We start from the raw sequence: 19,691 nt of genomic DNA, 5'->3' as shown, positions 1-19,691 counted from the left end.
AAACTGACACATTGTGAAACTCACAGAGCCTTCCATATAGGCTGATATTCAAAAGTGAATTCATACTATTAAGCTCATGCAACATTTGCATTCAGACAGGCAAGGCTTTGGCTAGCCGCATATTTTGCTACAAGCTTGACATTGAACTCAAGTCTATGGTGCACCTCTACAGCACTTTGAAAGAAGAGGCAGCTTCATAGTACATGGCAAATCGATGTGGAAAAAAAAGAACATTATATGCAAAAAATCACATATATGGGAAAACCAATGTGCCAAGCAACTCCCACCAAGACGCATGTGAGTACAAAGGAGAAGTTTCAGGACCAGAGCATCTGCCAGGCTTTTAGTTATATATTTGCATTTTTTTCCTTTGTGTGATTAGGGCACAACAAAGATGTGCAATGTCCTTGTGGCTAACAGATGTTAGCATTTCAGCTTATCAGTACAGGCATAGCATAAGTTTATTATAGCAAACTCAACGCCAAACACCTTAAAAATCTGCACAGCCTTGGACTTCAACATGTTCAGGAACCTTACCAAAGCCAACCTGCTTAGAAATCTCAAAACACACAAGTCTTTCAGCATCCTCCAGTGCCCCAGACTGCCAAATATATCCCCCTAGGCCAGCACGGCCCAGCACACCCCTCTCACTCACCCACTACCCCACGGTGCCCCTCTTCCCCCACACCAAGCGCAACTCTTCATGCATTTCATAAAGCTGGCTGCATTGATGGAGCTGCTTCCCTTGCAGCAGGGGCGCAGCAGCGTGCCCACCTGCCCCTCCAGCCACGGTGCGTCTTGTACAAGGAACAGGGTGAGGAGGTCTGATTGCAAACACTACCAGAGGCAACTTTTGCAAAAAGCTGTGCTAAAGCGGAGCATCCACTGCATGCCTGGTACTCTCACTGGGTAGATGACTTGCTCGCGTACCCACCACGATATTTGGTGGGGGTGGGAAGAAGCAGATTATTGCAGATGCCCTGTGATTTACATTACCTGTCAAAGCTGGAGATGGTAAGATGGATGATGTGACCACCTTGGAAGCATTCCTGAGCCTACTAGCCTAGCCAAAACATCTGTGCCATCTCTCCAGCACTCCTTTTTCTTTCCTCTTGTCTGTTCTACTTATTAGCTTGGTGAAGTGGAGGCTTTGTTTCATCTTGGGAAAATAGAGATGTGAGCAGTGCCTGTAAACAGAAGTGGTTTTATGCAATTGCAGTCTCTGTGAGCTACTACAAACAGCAGTAAGAAAAAGTCACAATATCCCTGCATCTCCGGATGACTGTTTATTCCACATTCTTTGTATCTATGTATCACTGACACTGTGTGAAAAACTACTGAACTGAAGAGGGAATTTCCTCGAGGAAGTTTAAGACCTTATCATCTAGTTATTGATAAATGTATCGACTTTAAAATAAACAACCAAACAACAACATAAATAGAGAAGATTAATCAATGTCAGCAATACTTTGCCTTCAATTAGTGTGTTCATAAGCATTCTGAGTATGAACAAAACTGATTGAAGATTTAACGTACAAGAATTACGCGTGCAGCTCTACAGAGGTCCAGCACTATGCAGAGCACTGAGCCTTTTTCCTTACTCTCTCTCCGGGATTTCTCTCCCAGACAGTAAGTTGAAATCTGACAGTGAGAGGATCACATTAACTTTCAAATGTTCGATATCCCAGTTCTCGCTTAGTACTGAGACTATCTGATAGGCAGGGAAGTTTGGTTTAGTACTTGCAATCATAGTTCTGAACAACACTACAATTTGTGACAAATATAGTGAGGGTCTCAGCTTTGGAATTAACTTGGTTTATAAATAAAAATACTAAGTTTGTGCTTTCATAAACCCAAGTAAAAATTTCAACGCACTCACATGTGAAATTCTGCATCTGGATGACTTCCTTAACTCTGGAAGTTGGTGGCATCTCTTCCCATATAAAAGCCAAAAAAACATATAACTCAGCCTTTTTATCCCAAAGCATGGATTCTTCAGAGCATAACATAATGTCAGGAGGCTGTTTACTACCTTGCCTGTGTTGCTGCTTTCCCACACTTGTTTGCTACCTCCCAAGGGTTGCATTGCATTTGGTATGTCATCTACTATGTTATTAAACAGTCATTAATGGATTCAATTTCAAATCAAACCCAGTACAGTGCCATGCTTACTTCTGTTATTGAGTTGAATTTACCTGGTATGGCTCTCCATGAAACTGTAGAGATTGGATTCAGCTGGATCCTTTGAAGATGTGCAGAGCAGCTTATTACACCATCCATTTCTTCAGGAATTCATCCTGGCTGGATTTTTAAGGAATTACAGTACTTAGGAGCTTCCAAATACTTACATATAGCACTGTTCATGGAGAAAGTTAATGATGCACATGAGCATTGCCAACTCTGAGCTCTGTATGGAAAGTACTAATGGTTTCAGTTATGAACTGATTGAGTAACCTCTTGACATTAACAGACAGATTCCTACTGTCCTTGAGAGGTGTTGGGTAACGTGGCAGGAATTCAAATACAAGGAGAAGATCTAGCTTCCTCTTTCAAGGCCATAAGCCAGTTGGTTGTGAAGACCAGGGAAAAAAAATTATGATTTCCAAAATAAAGAACTATATCCAACCGGCATTACAGCAGGCCTGTCTCCTTCTGCAGCACCCAGTATTCACCTATGTCAAAGCCAGATCAGCCATCCAATCTAATATAGCAAATTGCAGAGGTTGATAGTTTGATTTTAATATGACAGTTCCTGTAAACTGGTTATCGCTGCTTTGAGGCATTTAATTAAAAGCCCAAGAGCTTGAAGTCATAAACTATCTCCATAATTCATGCCACTGTGCCTGGGCTTTTGAAGCCGGCATTGCTCCAAAGTGCCAGTTTCACAGTCAGTTTGGTCGGTTCCTATTTCAGGGATGTAAAACTTTCCTTCGCCTCCGACAACTACTGGCTACGCAATCAGTGGGGGCTATAAGGGTCCAAGGCTTTTAAACATCACCCTTGTATTATTACAACATATTCTAAAAGTAGAGTTTGAAAAACATAAAAAAGCCCCAATAAGCCTGCCTGTATGTGAACTGTCCAGTACTTGGAGGTCCCTCACATTAAAGAGATCTTGACTCGATCACCCGTATAGCAGCTAGAAGAACCAGAGCGACTATAAGGAGCCCTAACAGCCCAGGAGAGGACAGATCTCTGCTGGTTAGGGTAGTCGTTGTAAATTAAACAAATCCCTTTATCTAAATTGCATTGGAGACCTCTAACACAGCGCAAAAGTTAAAGATTAGCGCAAGACATTACGTTGTTTCTTCATGTCCACAGTATCCTCTGCTTGATGAGCTCCTGTCTGCTCTTCCTGGAGCCACCTCACAGAAAACCATGCTGTAGTGACAGACAGATTCATGTCCTGACAGTCCTGAGTTTAAAGATCCCTTATGACCTGCAATAGTAATCCAGTAAATCCCTGAAAGGCATCACTCTCCAATACGTACCAACGTCAAAGCCTTTCTGAAAGATTATTTTCCTTGTAGACTACATAATGGCTTCAAAGGAAACTGTTAAAGTAAACAGAATTAGCATGTGAAAAGCTAATTCTTGACCTAATATCTAAATAAAAGTTTCAGTTTGAGTCTAGCATTTAATTATCACATATCGGATGTGTGTTTATGCTGTGCAGGCCCATGTTGCCAACGCAGCGGTCATGCTGAACAACCACCTTCCAGTGAACCACGCTTAACATACTAACACCACAAACCCCTTACACTTTGACACTGTTTCTCTGGTTTGAGCAATGCACTTTGCCTTTCCTCTCGTTTTCCCCATCTGCATTTTACAGCTGTTACCAATAATAAGCTTCTTGACTAATTATTGATCTCCAGATACTCACAAAATTAATTAGCATTGCTATTAATGGTATTTATTCTAGGCACAAGCGACATAGGTAGAAGTCTATCGCAGTTGCTGCTCAGACAATGGAAAAAGTGGGTCCCCTTCCCCTTTTTGCCCATTTTAAGCGTTGTGCTGCTTGGTTGTGCAGTAGCTGCCAGGCTTGGGAGTGTGTATGGTGGTGGTAACTCTAGGCATGTAGAGGGAAGACCTCCCCTGAAGGCACTGATCGCTCTCCCATTGTTGCTGGTCAATCAGGTTTACCAAGCCCAGCTTTTCAGGTGCCCCCCCCCCCGCCATGTTCCCAGCCTCTTCTCATTTGGGGCGGGGGCAGTTCCTCCCTGTCTGTTGGGGCAGCAAAGTTCAGTGTAGCCTTCACTCCTGGGAAAGTTAGCTCTACCTCGAAATATCACAAGGTAAAGGCATTCATGTCAATTAACGAGTAACATTTGGAATAAAAGTGTGATTTATATAATTTATGGTGTTCCTAGATTAATTAAAATCCTCTCTTTGATTGAGTATCCATCCCCTTCAGCCATATAATCTGCAGTTTGGGCATTCTTCTGCCTTGCTTCCACATGCCAAGAGAGTTCAGACTGCCCACTTTCCCCTGAGCGCTCACCTCTTTTAGCACACCTTTTTAAAATGTCAGGGAGTTACTACTCAAAGCCTTGTGATGTGGCCTCAATTCCTTTCTTTCTGTTGGAAATTTCTGTTCCAGAGATCTATTTCACCTTGAAGCACATCTCTATTCCACACACTGCTGCTGGGATAGCAGTACTACCGGCCTCCAGGAAACCAATGGAAGAGTTCAAGCTGCTATCCTAACTTCTTTCAGACTCATGACGTTCACACTGCAAGGAGAAAGTAAGGTGGAATAAGTAAGGAAAGTAAGGAATGTAAGGAGAAAGGGCAGCTAGTAGCGCTATTTCTCACAAATGGAACCAGGTGTGGTAGGATACACATGCTGGTGGCACAGTCAACAAGAAGGAAATATTAATTACACCATGATGCTCTGCTCCCCATGGATGCACCCAGTTTACCAGTTCCTTGGTGACAGGCACAGGATCAAGCAACAAGCTCTGCCTTACAGCTGTGTCATCCCAGAAAAACCTTGGTGGCAGAATCACAGAATCACAGAGTTGTTGGGGTTGGAAGGGACCTCTGGAGGTCATCTTGTCCAACCCCCTGCTCAAACAGAGCCACCTAGAGCCAGTTGCCCAGGACCATGTCCAGACAGCTTTTGAATGTCTCAAAGGATACACCAGCAGCAATTCCTCCTCTTCTGATGTGAAAGGCTCCAAGGAAGGGCTTGCTAAGCAATGCTTTTGAGTCTGGTGCTCCATCTGCTTTAGGCATTGGGTAAGGATCATCCTCATAAGAGTTCATCCCTGCAGGATGAGACACTGCTTTCCATTGCCTTGATGGTGGTGCAAGTGCTAATGCACAGGGGAGGCTGGTTCCCCATCAAACATTCAGGTTGGCCTGACCTATGAAGAGGAGCAAAGACTTTAGTAGCCTGAAGAAAATGAATATGTACTATTATAAATTAGGATGCAGCCTTTAGTTTTCTGTGCTGGTCCTCTTTTGAAAAAGAGCACCCAAATAACCTGTGTTAACTGTTCTTAGCTGCTTTAGCTCAGAGAAGTTTTGCTTTGCAGATAATACCCCTACTCCCTTTCTTTCATTAATGTAAATGATGCATTAATTATTTTAATAAATAGAAAATAAAAATGAAAGATGAGGTTCAAGTGCATGATCCAAAGATTTAAATGCTCTAGATAATCTTGTACACTGTTTAATAACAAGAATCAGTTTGTTTCAAGATATTTCCCACGCTGGCAAACCTGTTTGTCAATATTAGGGGCTGCACATTTCTGCGGCTTTTACTACTTGAGTCAAAATGCACTTCAGACTACTTCAGTCTTTACTTGCTGGCTACCAATTACTTTCACGAATCTTTCTGACTCTCACTGCTGAGAGCACAGGGAGTCTCCCACTTTGGTTTTCCCACATTGCTTCGTGATTGGAGTTGCAGAACAGACGAGCACTTAATGTGAACTTTGAACACTCCTATGTGGGATTTCACAGGGAAGGATGGTGCATTCAGCTGCCTTCTCAAGCACGTGTGCCTAAGTTTCCAAAATACTAATTGCACCACTGTTCAGAGTATCCTCTAGTGAATGTTATTCTTTTCCTTTTAAAAACAGACTGAGCAAAGTTCCTCAGTTCTGCAGAATCTGAGCTCTGGTTAAGTATATCATTATGAGTTTATTTATCTACATTATTTTTCCATCTTTTATCTGATAAGAAAAATATATTAAACTTTCAAACATACAAGGCACTTAAGGTTAAAGAAGTATGGAAATACAAAACGCTTCTGGTTAAAAAGATGAGGAAAGAAATATTAACAGAGCTGAACCCAGTTAACACAGTGACACTACAAGGTTATTAATGCTTCATCTAGAAATTGTTTCTGAGAGCAGGGTCATTAACTCTGATATTTATGGATTTTCTTCCATTAAAAGGACTGGCATCTCCTGCTGTTGTAGGGGCCATGACAATGGTCTTTACAGAATTCCTCTTTCAAATAGCCTGGTGAGGCACTATGAAACATAGTTTTAATCAGATGCAGCTGTTTGTTGTCCTCTTTTTGCTCATGGAAACTGAGGCACAGAGATGACACAACTTCGCAAGGGCAGGCAGGCGGCAGCTTAGGCAAGGAGAAATGTCTCCGAGTATCCCGAGTGCCCTCCCAGTGCCTAGCCATGAGTTCAGGCTTGCCTGTAAGACTCTCATGCAGGTAGTCAAGCAGCAGTACTGCAAACGTCACTGATTTGTTCATGTCATCATAGAGTGGTTTGGGTTGGAAGGGACCTTAAAGATCACCCCAAAAGTTCCAACCCCCCTGCCATGGGCAGGGACACCTTCCACCAGACCAGGTTGCTCCAAGCCCCGTCCAGCCTGGCCCTGAGCACTCCCAGGGATGGGGCACCCACAGCTGCTCTGGGCAGCCCGTCCCAGTGCCTCAGCACCCTCGTAGTGAAGAATTCCTTCCTAGTATCAAATGGTAATGCATTTTTTTTATCTTTAAGGTAGAAGGGGGACAAAAGCAATACAGAAAAAAAGCCAGATGATGTCCCCAAGCCTGTGCTGAAGGACTCTCTTCTGGCACGCAAGGAAACTCAGAAAGCTCCGCTTGACCTCCTGCAGAACTGGAAAAGGCTGATGTGACCCTGGGAGCACAGAGATCTTCTGCACTTTAACAGCCTAAGCAGCCCCTTACAAAACATTTACAGACACGTAGCCGCACAAACCAATTTTAGCTTGTTCAGGCCTTCTAAATGGAAATAAATTATCTCTGTTATCAACGGTAGAGCACTTACTAGCCTAAACTTCTCCGAAGTGTATAGCTTGTGTTAAATTGCCCCCTAGAGGAGTCAAACCAGACGCAACAGACTGAAGAGGTGGAAGCCAGCTTTGACAATTTTTTTTCAAAGCAGCAATAATACTACAGTAGTGCCATGCTGTTCTTTCAATACATCAGGAAGGAAATCTCATTGTCCAAACCCTTTGACCCATTTTATTTCAAGGGTGTAAAACACGTATTATGAAATAAAATGATGCTGTTTCAAGATGAGGCAGCAAATCTCCCCTGATCAAAGGCAGAGTTCTGTTTTCCAGACAGAGCTGCACTCTTCACTTGTAATTAGCTTTAAGGAGAGCAGGATGAGTTTTTGATTAGAAATGGATGGCTACAGATCAGGGTCAGCTCATTCTGTTGTTTCACATCCATTCAGTTTGGAGATGGCACTTTAAAATTTTAAATATCCTCTTCCCATGCTTAATTGATAGGTAGCTTTTGCAAAAAGAAAGCCTTAGAAGAAAAACCTCGTTAGCTGTTGCAACTCTTCGCTCTTGCAAAAGGAATTTGATCATATTTCTTTAGATTTTCCATGTTATGAAAAGTTGTCTTTACATTTGAAATAATGGCTGTACCCCTAACTAGACCTTTTCACCCTTACCGAGCCTTCCTACGCATGTCAAAAAGAAACAAATAACATTACATATCCTAGGGGCAAAATGCGTGTTATCTGTTGTGATAAGGGCCATCTGCTTTCATTTTAAAAGATAAATAGTGGATCAAAGCATTTTAGCCTCCTGTAATACGAATTGAGTGAAAATGCAACACCTAAGAGCAAAAACTTGTGTGAATGGAGGAAGAAGAAATAAAGAAAAGGATTTAAATGAGCAGGCATCTGGGGGGAAATTTATCCCTACTAAAAGCTTATTGCTATGAATATATGTCAGAGAGGAATTTGGCTCCTTTTTTGGGAAACCACAAAGAATTATACTGTCACATAAACTAAAGCAATGCATTAGTCATATATTCCTTACATAAGGTTAGGAAACCTGTTAATTCTTTAACATAGTAATCTGAAAAGAAAAAAAAAAAATAAAACAAACTATTCCAGTCACTCTGGCTGTCAAGATGTGCCACCCATGGCTGTTTTACCAAAACAACAGCAGCAACATTACTACAGATTGCAAATGACCAGACTGAAAAACAAGAAGCTGGGGAACGTAAGGTCTCTGATATGATATAGCAACATTTGAGAAGAGCTGGCTAACCTTGAAACCTTCCCCAGGCACCTGCCTTGCCCCTCTGACGGATGGTGCTGTCCCCAAAGCAGGGAAACCTGATGCACTATTAATTAGTTCCCAGATTGCTGTATATTACCATATTCAAGTAAGGTGATTCCTCTTTTAATGTACCTTAACATAAGCCACGGTGTTCTAGGAAAAACATAATGAATGGATTGGATGTCCTTTGTACAGGCAAGGAAAATCAACTGGAATTACACTGATTTAAATTTTATTACTATCTTCTGTGTTGACTGTTAAAAATGGAAATTACAAAGTTAATTACAGTAATTATTTCTGTGTACACATATTAGCCAGCTCCATCAGTATTCAAGAGTGCACCCCATCAGGGCCCATGAATGTCCAGTTTGCCTAAGTATTTTCCATTCTGATCATCTTCCGCCAAGGATAAGACATCCTTGCTCCAGACTTTCCCCCTGATCTCTGCAGCCTGACATCACTTGCAGCTAAGTTATACTGTCCCTTTATTTGGGAATAAATACCTGTTCTAAACTCTGCAACCCCACCCCCCACACCGTCTCTGTGTGAGGAGAGGCATATATAAGCTTGAAGCTTAAAACAGTAATTCTAAATATAACTCTAGAGCCCACAATGTATTTGGAAATAAACTTATTTTTGTAATTACTGTGGTCCTGAGATCCACAGTAAGAAAGGGCAGCCGATGTCCTTCATAACTATACCCAAGTATTTATAAATGCTTGAGAGAAAAAGAACAATACTGAAAGAGAAATACAATAAAGAATATAATCACATAAATCTGGTACAGAAAGACACATTATCATAATTTTTATGATGCATGAGAACTGCATAATAATTTGATGGGTGCGTTTCTAGAATTGTATATAGTATCTCTCTGCTTCTCCTACACATTACAGATAGGGACACTGTTTTCTTACAGGGATGGGAAAAACGAGTTAAGGCATACATTTTACAAAGCATTAATATAGAAACATAATATAAAATCAATGTGAGGTACTGTAGAAAATGTATAGTAAGAATGTGATCGGTTTAGGCTTACCCATGACTTTACTGTAAGGTTATCTCAAGTTTCCACATAGGCTAATTTGAGTAAGAACATCATATTGCAGAAATGGAATTGAGGTTTTTTTGAGATATTTTATCCAGCCTTTTCCTTTTAGGAACACATTTGTTGGTGCCTACCATTCTACAACATGAGCACCCTTCAAAATCTTTCACAAAATACTGTGTGAAATGCTGCTGGGTTTTTTGATGTGCTAGAGTGGCAGCAGTTGTAGCAGTGCAACTCAGTGCCATCCTCCATGCTCTCGTCAGGTTTTCAGAGATCATGTAATGTACCAATATTTGGCATTCTTTAAATTCTCTCAGCTAAATAACCAAAAGAGCACCATTACCCTCACCAAGTGAGAAAGCAGTCAAATTGTGGAATGGAACATGGGGAATCTGGAGTCATTGTAATGAGGAACAGGCTTTGTGAGGTAGAAATTTGCAGAAAATTAGTCTTCAGTCATTTCACTGACTGTGATAAAGAAGCTCATCCTGTGTTTCTAGCTCCTATCATTTCCTGTCAACTTGAAAATACAGATATAAGAGGCACATCTGTCGTTGGTGTAGGCCCATGACCATGGCAAGGTGGTCAAAGAATGCAGTGCCACTGAATGGGTGCACCTGTGCCACCCATTCACTTCTACCACAGCAGGTTTAGCAATCACCACCTTGCAGAGGGAGCTAGATCTGCTTGCTAATCTGACTAGAAACTCTCTGAAGAGAAGACGTAGTTGAGGCATGCCTGAACTAGTGCTAGAGCTGACACAAGAGAGGTGATGGGAACACACACTGAGACAGCTGGGAGAATAACATCCTGCGATCAGACTGCCTTTAGTCCATCGTGAAACTGCAGACTACTGTGCACAGAGAAGAACAACAGCTCTGAGCCCTGAAGAGCTGCCTTGCTCTTGTTCAAGGACTATGGGTAGGGATTTCCATTCCTGAGGCATGGAGTCTCCCATCCACAGTTGCTTCTCATCCTCCAGATCCCCCTGCAAGGAGGAACTTCTGAATTGCAATACCGTAGGTCCCGTCTTGCTCTGAGCCAAGCGCCAGAGTGAAGTTTGACTGGCTGCTTGAAACAAATACAGATCACTGCAATAGCCAGGCATGACAACAACACACCTGTGAAAAGAAACAATCTACCCAAACTAACTACAAGCCAGCTTTTTCCTGACATCCATTTAAGGATAATACTACTACAGCGAGGGGACACCCTTAGAGCAACATGAAATGCAAGCACACGAGAAATCAAGATCTGAGATCTGTTGTGCCTATCATTCCTTTTTTTGGATGATGGTCGGATCCAGGAAGGAATCAGCACAGGCTGTTCATCAACAACACGACAGAATGTGTCTTGAAAGGAACAACACACATTTGTTACCACAGTACAGCGGGTCTGCTGTGAATCATGCAGACTGACAAACCAGGCAGCAGCAGTAGCTCATGGGCACTGGGCATTTCTGGATTGGCAGAGTAAATCTCTTCTGATGTCAGAGATAAAACACATTTCATCACCTTTCGCCTTCACTGGGGGAAATCAGAAAGCAATAACAGGAAATATTCATTTACAGAAATGTCTCTGAAACAGATCTGGGAGGGCTGATGTTTGAAGAGCTTTTTGTGAACAATCTATAGAATTGCATAAGAAAATAGCACATCACAGCTTGTAAACCTATGCACACACTTAGCTTACACAGAATAATTGTGAATTACTAAATGCACTCTTCTCAGCTGCCTTCTCCTGGTGGCAGGAAAGTAAATACTATGCTACACTGTGCCATGCTGCTGCTGCTGCTACTATGTCCTTATCTTTGCATATCATCTCAGTAAAGTGTGAAATGATCTTGAGGTGTTGAGAATTTTGACCTAGGTCTGTACCACCTGTCAGTCCCAGGTAAAACTGGGTTGCCCCCTTACAGAAGTCTACTCCCCATGTCCAGCTAACTGGAGGTCCATGGAGGTGGGCTGTGCAGGTGTTCTCTACAGCAGCTCTGCATTGATGATGCACAGAGTACTGTAAAAGGCTCCCTGGACCTCAGGCGTAGAATCACAGAATCATTTAGGTTGGAAAAGACCTTTAAGATCATCAACTCCAACTGTTAACCCAGGACTGCTAAGTCCACCACTAAACCATGTCCCTAAGCACCACAACTACACGGTTTTTAAATATCTCCAGGGATGGTGATTCCACCACCTCCCTGGGCAGCCAGTTCCAATGCTTGATAACCTTTTCAGTGAAGAAATTTTTCATATTATTCAATCTAAACCTCCCCTGGTGCAACTTGAGGCCATTTCCTCTTGTCCTTTCACTCGTTATCTGGGAGAAGAGACCCCCCCCCACCTGCCTACAACCTCCTTTCAGGCAGCTGTAGAGAGCGATAAGGTCTCCCCTCAGCCTCCTTCCCCCCAGGCTAAACACCCCCAGTTCCCTCAGCTGCTGCTCATCAGACTTGTGCTCCAGACCCTTCCCCAGCTCCGCTGCCCTGCTCTGGGCACGCTCCAGCACCTCCCCTTCACCGCAAGAATATTTATTTATTTATTTCCTTTGTTACCCCTGCAACTAGTTTTGTCCAGGTCTGTGTTTCTTTATCTGACCATCAGAGAACGTTTACAGCCGTAGGGTCTCGGGTGCCAGGTCAGTGCCTTATCTCTTATCATCCCACGCCTGCATTCCTCTGGGCTGCATCCTGGTTTTTGACTTCTCAAGGCTCATGCTATCATACCAGGGCTGTATTTCTCTACGCTGCATCACTGTGTTAAAGTCCTAAATATCTCATTCTACATACAGAATAACTGCCTGTTACAATATCTATACAGAACTATGGTTGTACCACACAAAGATAAACAAAGGCAAGATAAATTAACCACAGACACCCGGCCAACTTGAGAAATTGCTGTCACAGCTAGACCAAGTAAAACAAAGCTACAGGCATGTCAAGAAAAGCCCAGACAGAGGAAGCCTGACAAACTGCAGCCCTGCTGCCTTGCAGATTCAGTACAAAGCTTATGGTCTGCTCCCTGAGAACAGCAATCCTGTGCTGCAAGGACAAGGCTCTTGTTCCTAGATCCGTACATCCCGAATCCTGGTTTTGCCCCTTTCCTCCGAAAATAAAAATCTTCCTTCTCTCGTGGTCAGACCAAGCCACCGGCATTTAATTTCTTTTCTGGGACTAACTCACGCCCCATGCCTGCTGATACCTTATGCAGCTAGTCCCACCATTTAGAGAATGATCACGATGGGATCACCACCCATCTGTAGCCACACAAGCCAGTGTGCCTCCACATGGACTCTGCTCCTGAGAGGCAGAATGAGAGGATCAGATTCTCATTCAATGTCAGTCAGTACAGCTTCACTGATACTGATGACGACTGAACTTATGACAGATGTGAGAAATTGTTAAAAATAATTTTCTTCATGTACAGCAGGAATTCTTACTTGCAATTCTACTTTTAAAAAAAATCACTATTTAAATTCTTTGAATCATGTTTGAATTTACGACCAGATATGAGGGGCAGTTTTCTGTCAGTGCCCAGGAAGGGAACCAGTTCCTTCAGAACTGCAGATTGTGTTCATCCTCGTTGCCTACACACCCGCTGAGTGCCAACACATCTCTGAGCTCTTGGACTCCTTATGGGAATCCTCAGTGCCTCACACATCTAAGGAAGCAAAGGAGGAGGTGGGAGGGGGTTTTTGAACAACACTCCACAACTTAGTTCTTTGACATTTGGGATTTGAAACCGCAGGTTTTCTGTTTTGACTCAGGTATACGAAAAGTCATTAAAAATGTTCAGCTAAAATGGCAGAATGAATGCAAACTTGTGACTGTTTCTGCCCTCAGATGACTCACCTCTTTCTTTTCCATAGTGCCCTGGTTACCATCGTTTTGCCAAAGAAGAAATTATCCACTCACTTTAATAACTGTGTCATGTCTAGGCATGCTAATTAATAACTCTGAGCTGCTATTACTGGCTCAATAGCCTAACATAATAGCCCAAACTGCAGTGACTATCTGTTGGGTTTCTCAGTTTGCTTACCTCCAAAGCACTGCATGAGGATGCTGGAGGTACACAGATCATGCTCATTCATATTAGAAGTCAATATAGATACTTAAATATCCCATTAAGCAACCTGATCTCCCTGCAGAATAATGGCATAGTGGCCTCAAAATTGTACATCCTTAATGTCAAGATCAAATTATTCTGGGCTGTAGCCTCGCTCTTATGCTACGTATTCACAGAGAGACTATGGGACAAGGCATGGTTTTATAGTCAATGCAGCAGTATCTGACTTAGCAATGCAAGTGCTTGCATATTTTTATTTCTGAAGTGCGGCTGCTTTGGCAGCCAGGGCTGACATTGGTATTTTGGGGTCACTGAGGACTGGGCAACCGGACTGAGTTTACCTCTGCACACAGCTATTAGGGAGGTAGTCTGGAAAACGGTATCTTTCTCTGGGCAGTGGAATCTAAATTGTTTTCTGTGGTATGACTTCTGCAGAAGACGAGCAATAAATGTCCTTGCCCTCTTTTCAGATCACACAGAAAAGGCTTGGACTAGAGGCTTTTTGAAGTAGAAAACTCCTTGGATTGGGACAAGGACATAGAAGACTGCATAATAATAGTACTGAATGAGTCCCACAGGAAGATAATAAGGCTTAAAGGCGTAAGGCTTACCTCCCCTCCCCATCCACAATTTTCACTTCATATTAATGTCAACTCAGGAATTACACTGATATATATACAGCTAATGACCAGTTAGGGAAGACTACGTTGCGTGAACATGCCCTGATGTTTGGCTGCCTTAACCAGTGCATCCTCTTGCCCACAAAGATGTCACCTGTTCTGCCATCTGAGACCTCAAGGCACGTGCTGGGGACTGGCTGATTTCTCTGCCTGTGTAGCAGACCGCTGGCTGCTGGAAAAGACCTGGCAGGTCCTGCCAGCTATGTGGTAACTTTGGCCTGAGAAAGGACTTCCTGCAGATAAGTCAGTAAAGACAGATTAAGAGCCCTGCCACGGGAAACTTGCAGGCCAGGTTAAAAACAACTGAATTAATTGAGTAGATAGGAGAATATTTTTTTGCAAATGTGGTGGTTTTTTCCTGTCAGGAAGAAATGCCTAACCTTTCCAAGTATATTTTAAGATTGCAATAATGATATCGATAAAAAATGTTATAAACTGTAATGCATTTTGATGTATGTTAATTGTTTGGTAAGCTTGATCAGTATTGCAGTTAAAATGCCTGGCATTTGAAACGTAAGAGGGGACAAACACAATGTACTAAAATCCCTCTGGCATTAAAAATTATATTATCATGTTATGGAACTACTGAAGTTAATAGGAGTTTTGGCTGAGTAACAACTGCGCAAAGATTGTAGCTGTAATTATTTACATCCAAAGTTCACTACTGAAGTTAATAGGAGTTTTGGCTGAGTAACAACTGCGTAAAGATTGTAGCTGTAATTATTTACATCCAAAGTTCTAATCTTTGCTATTTCTGATGGTAACAGAGGATGACAGAAAGCCTGTTACATGCACTTTGAATGCTGAATGCCCCATTAAGAGCAACAAAATATTTTAACGATGAAATAAAACAAAAAAGGCATAGTGAGCCAGGACTCCTCTATATTGCTTATTCGGAGTAACTGCTACAACTTGAAGTTTCTCTGAATAACCTCAGACTGACAGCAGAATCTTGCTTAATCAATCACCTGCCCCTTATCTTCTGAATGGCTAAATGGCCATATTCTTTATACTGGTCTGGGTGCTTGGGGAGCTGAAATTGTCTATAATAATCTCCATCAACAGATCCCAACGTTGTCCACCGGGAGATCTCGGGTGACAGTTTCACCCTGTACTGCCTTCCCCATAGCCCTGGCACAGAGTGGGGCAGGGAGGAGAGGCAGGGAGGAGCTGCCAGTTCACAGCAAACACCAGTAACCAACAGAAAGTCTTTGTGAAGCAGTAACCTAAAATGAGCTGAATATATGGCACAAACCTACATAGCATATGTACATAGTGCATATGTATATAGATTTAGATATACATACACATGTATATCTCTATATATGTATATATAGAAAGCTATACATTTGGCAGTATATAAATACATTACATATATACAGCATAAAGTGTATGCTGTATTATGCTAATCACTGTAATGAAAGCTCTGAACCCTGACCTCGGTATAAAAATGTTCCAGGTTTCTTTGCCTACAACACTCCATCACTAGATATCCATTGAACCCCTTTTCTTGGGCGAGACCAAGAATGTTAAGTAAGATACAAACATTTACAAACCTTTATTGTACAATGACCTCAAATCAATGTCACTCTCTTTTTCTACCAATTATTAAATTTGTTTTTCAGACTTGCTTTTATCCCTAAAGCGATGTTCTTTATCAAGGCATTACCTCTGCAGGGTCCCGTGGAAATGCACTGAGCACATCATAAAACCAAGAGCCGCACCTCCTGTGTTGGCTCCGTCAGCTAACCTGGAGGCTTTGCATGCACATCCTGACCGGCCATCCAGCATGGGGTCTGTTCATGAGAAATCAAGACTGCATATTACTCAGCACAGGACTGCATGTTTGAATTAATATTTTTTTTAAGTTGACCAGTATCTGTTCTGCCAGAAAGTTCCACTGACTCCTGTAGGTGCTTTTCTCCTATGAAAATCAAAACTTTGATTGGTATTGGTTTTTATTTGAATGGCAATATTATTCCTATTCTTATCAAGCCAGATACACATGAATGCTGCACAACTACATCACCAGTTAAAAAATATTTACATTTACAAATGTTTAACTAACAGCTACATTTTAAAGTCCTTTTTTTAATCCTTTTATATGCAAATCTATTAGTTTTCTTGTTGAAGACATCTTAAAAGCACTGAAATACTTAAAGGGTAAAAGATCTGGACAGAATAACCAGCCAAGGAGCTTAAAGACCATCCTATTGCATAGTCCTGCTCTTCAAGAGAAATTTCTGCTCAGCAGCATTCTGGGGATGCTTCATTTGGATCTTCAGGAGTTTTTCAGACACTTTTCCTTTGCTGACGATCATCTGCAGCAGACGGTTAGAGCACTGCCTCTTACTTTTCAGACAATGTATGCTCACCCAAATTATTCTCTTGACTCCATTCTGGTATTTCCCAGTGACTTAGGTTTTGATTAAAGGTCTAGTAAAGTCAATTGAAGGACTTCTGATGTCAGTAGATGCTGGAGTTAATATATTTGTAAACTGGAACACTTTTAAGTCTGTTCTTTCTTTCCCATTCTCATAGTACAGAAATAACATGGATCAAGTTTTCAACCAATTAGTGACAATTATTATTGCAGGTTTTGTCTACAGCCATTGCTTCACGATCTTCCATTTTATTATTCTTGCTGATTTCACTCCTTGAATCGCTTCTTGAATTTCTGTACAGACAGTCACGTACACTAATGCTCTGCATTATCTGTATATTGTTTCAAAACAATCCACCCTCAGTCGTCTTTGCCCGCTGGACGGTTTCCACACTATTTGAGGGAAACTGCTCTGTCACTAACCGTAGTAGGTTTCTCTGGGCAGGCAGCCATGCAAGAGTCTGGAATTAAATTTGACTCATGTTTTTGAGCATGGATGAGATTCAGGACTTACTGACTTGATCTAGCTTCAGTACCTTTTTAAGCTACCATCCACCAATGCTATAAGAAAAAATTTTTGTTGTTTTACTTCCAAATATGATTTAAAGAAACATTTTTGCTGTTCAGCATTTCACAGGTTTTCTCATTGGTGGTTGCTTCCTGTACTGTTTAAACACATCCGAAACCAAAGCCTAAGTGTAGAGAGCAGTTGAACTGTTTATTGCTACAGTTCAGTTAACAAATGGAAGTTCCTGAGTCCAAGTTGTCAAGACTGGCTATCCCCAAACAGCATCGGCCTCAGCGCACCCCAACACTGCCTCCAGTGCTGCAGGATTCTCCCTCTGCGCTGCAGCATGCCCTGTGCATCAGGAGCTGCCTGCACAAAATGCAAAATTTTCCACACACAGCCCAAAGAGAGAGTAAAAAAGCTTCCACACAGCATTTGTGGTTGCAAAGCTATTTTATTCTTGTTACACCTTAAAGGTGTCATGAAGCAGAAGCTGATGTGAAAATGGTGGCATCCACAGTGGTTGCGTATTTTATCTAGTCACTGCATAGATCTGCTGGCTGCACTAATCCGCACAACGGAGCTGACACAGCAGTTTCAGGATGACTGTAACCGCTGTTTCAGAGTTGCAGAGAGAATGTGAAATGCATTTTATTTCCATCCGAGACCCTTAGAGTAACGGAAGATAAACACTCTACTATGAAAAACACAGATTGAAAGTTACTGAAATTCTTCCTTAGTTTTCCTGATTCCATGGAAGCAAAATGAAGAAAACCCAGCAAAAATCTATTTGCTTTCCAAAAATAACGGGGCTTAAGTGATTGTTCTGGGTGACTGAACCTTCCTAGGTATTTGTTAACTCATTGACCAGTTTTGACCAAACCTGACAGAGGCTTATGAGCACCTATTAAGTTCTTGCAAGTTTTTGTGGACTTTCCAGTCAAAGGAAAGAGACTGCAGCCATCCTTCCATGAAGAAAATGCAAGCCCTAGTCAGCCTTCCAACCCGCAGTGCAGCTATCAGTTGGTCACTCTGCACCAACGTGCCTCCAAGTCTGCCAGAGCACCTCACACCTCTTTCAGACAGACAGCAGAAATGACTGGGAAATGGAGTTTTTTGCCATGGAGGAGAGGTTGTATGGGCCTTACAGTGCAGTAATAAATAAATATAAATTGAAATAAAGATATAATAAACAATTGAATTAATTACAAGAATTTCTTGTATACAGCCAGATTTCATAACCAGCGCACACTATATTTTCAAATTATACTACTTGCCATGAGTTCCTCCTCCTGTCTAAACTCTGTCAAACATAAGAATGAGCATTTGGTGGCGGGTGGGGGGTGGGGGAAGTCCTATGGGAGGTTCACTAGCATTTCAAATTGATTTTTTGTGTTTTAATAATCACTATTGATCCTTACTGGGGGAATAACCTCCTGGTGCTGGTAGAGGTGGCCTTCTACAGAGCAGCCAGCCTCCTCAATACAGATCATTAACAGAACTAAAAGTCAGCTTTTACGATCACCATTTCAGAAATATCCGTATTTATAAATCATTGGGTATTTCTGAGGAGAAGATCATGGTTGGAAATTAAATGAGCACCTTGACTCAAAAGAATCTGCCACTACTCCATTTGTTTCAGGCAGAATGTGCATTTTTAAACCAGATTTCTTTGGAGAGGCAGCTAATAACAGAAAACTCTGTTAGACCCAGTGTTTTTCTAAGAAGTTACTTCACAAACACTTTACCTGCTTTTAATATTTTCAAACCGTACTTAACTGTGTGTTTTATGAAGTAGTCAGGTATGAGGTTATGGATTTGCTGGGCCATAAAATAGAAAGTGGTGTCACGAAGATAAAATGCAGTGGAGGAGTCCACAGCACATACTCCTCTCCATACTTCTTATTTTAGTACTTTACACTTCTGCTCCCACAAATTTTCCCCCAGAGTGCTGTCAATTAATCTGCTATACTAGACGGTGCAGATCCTTCTTCTGTTCCTTGCTTTCAGCATCCCAAGTGAAAAATGCTGTGGAAGAGAGATATCACACCTCTTGGCCAAAGGGAGAGTTGTTCAAGAAATTGGTGGTGAAGCTCATAATGATCAAAAGAAGTGTGGGGGTAAGAAGAAGGGATAAGAAGCACAGAGGAAGATCACCAAGCACATCCGGACAAGACTCACATATGCAACTCTGCCATCTCCCCTTGGAGACTGCCAGGCCTCCCTCCTCCCACTCCACTCCTTATTCCACTGCCCCACACTTTCTGTCTCCTACAGGGAACAGAGACTACAACAGCCTTCACCGAGAGGGGACTGCTAAGTGAAAATAAAAAGTACATCCCAGTTATGTGAAAATGGGATGGAAAAATACCTTGCAGAAAGAATGTGAAAAGGCTAAAAGTGGCATTAAAATTTGTTGCCCCGTGGAAAAGCTTTAGACCATACCAAATAATTATCTCTGACTGAAGGAAATGTAAGC

The sequence above is a fragment of the Falco peregrinus genome, chromosome 7 (genome assembly GCF_023634155.1).
Source record: "Falco peregrinus isolate bFalPer1 chromosome 7, bFalPer1.pri, whole genome shotgun sequence".
Classification (NCBI taxonomy): Eukaryota; Metazoa; Chordata; class Aves; order Falconiformes; family Falconidae; genus Falco; species Falco peregrinus.
This window is presented reverse-complemented; position numbering follows the sequence as displayed.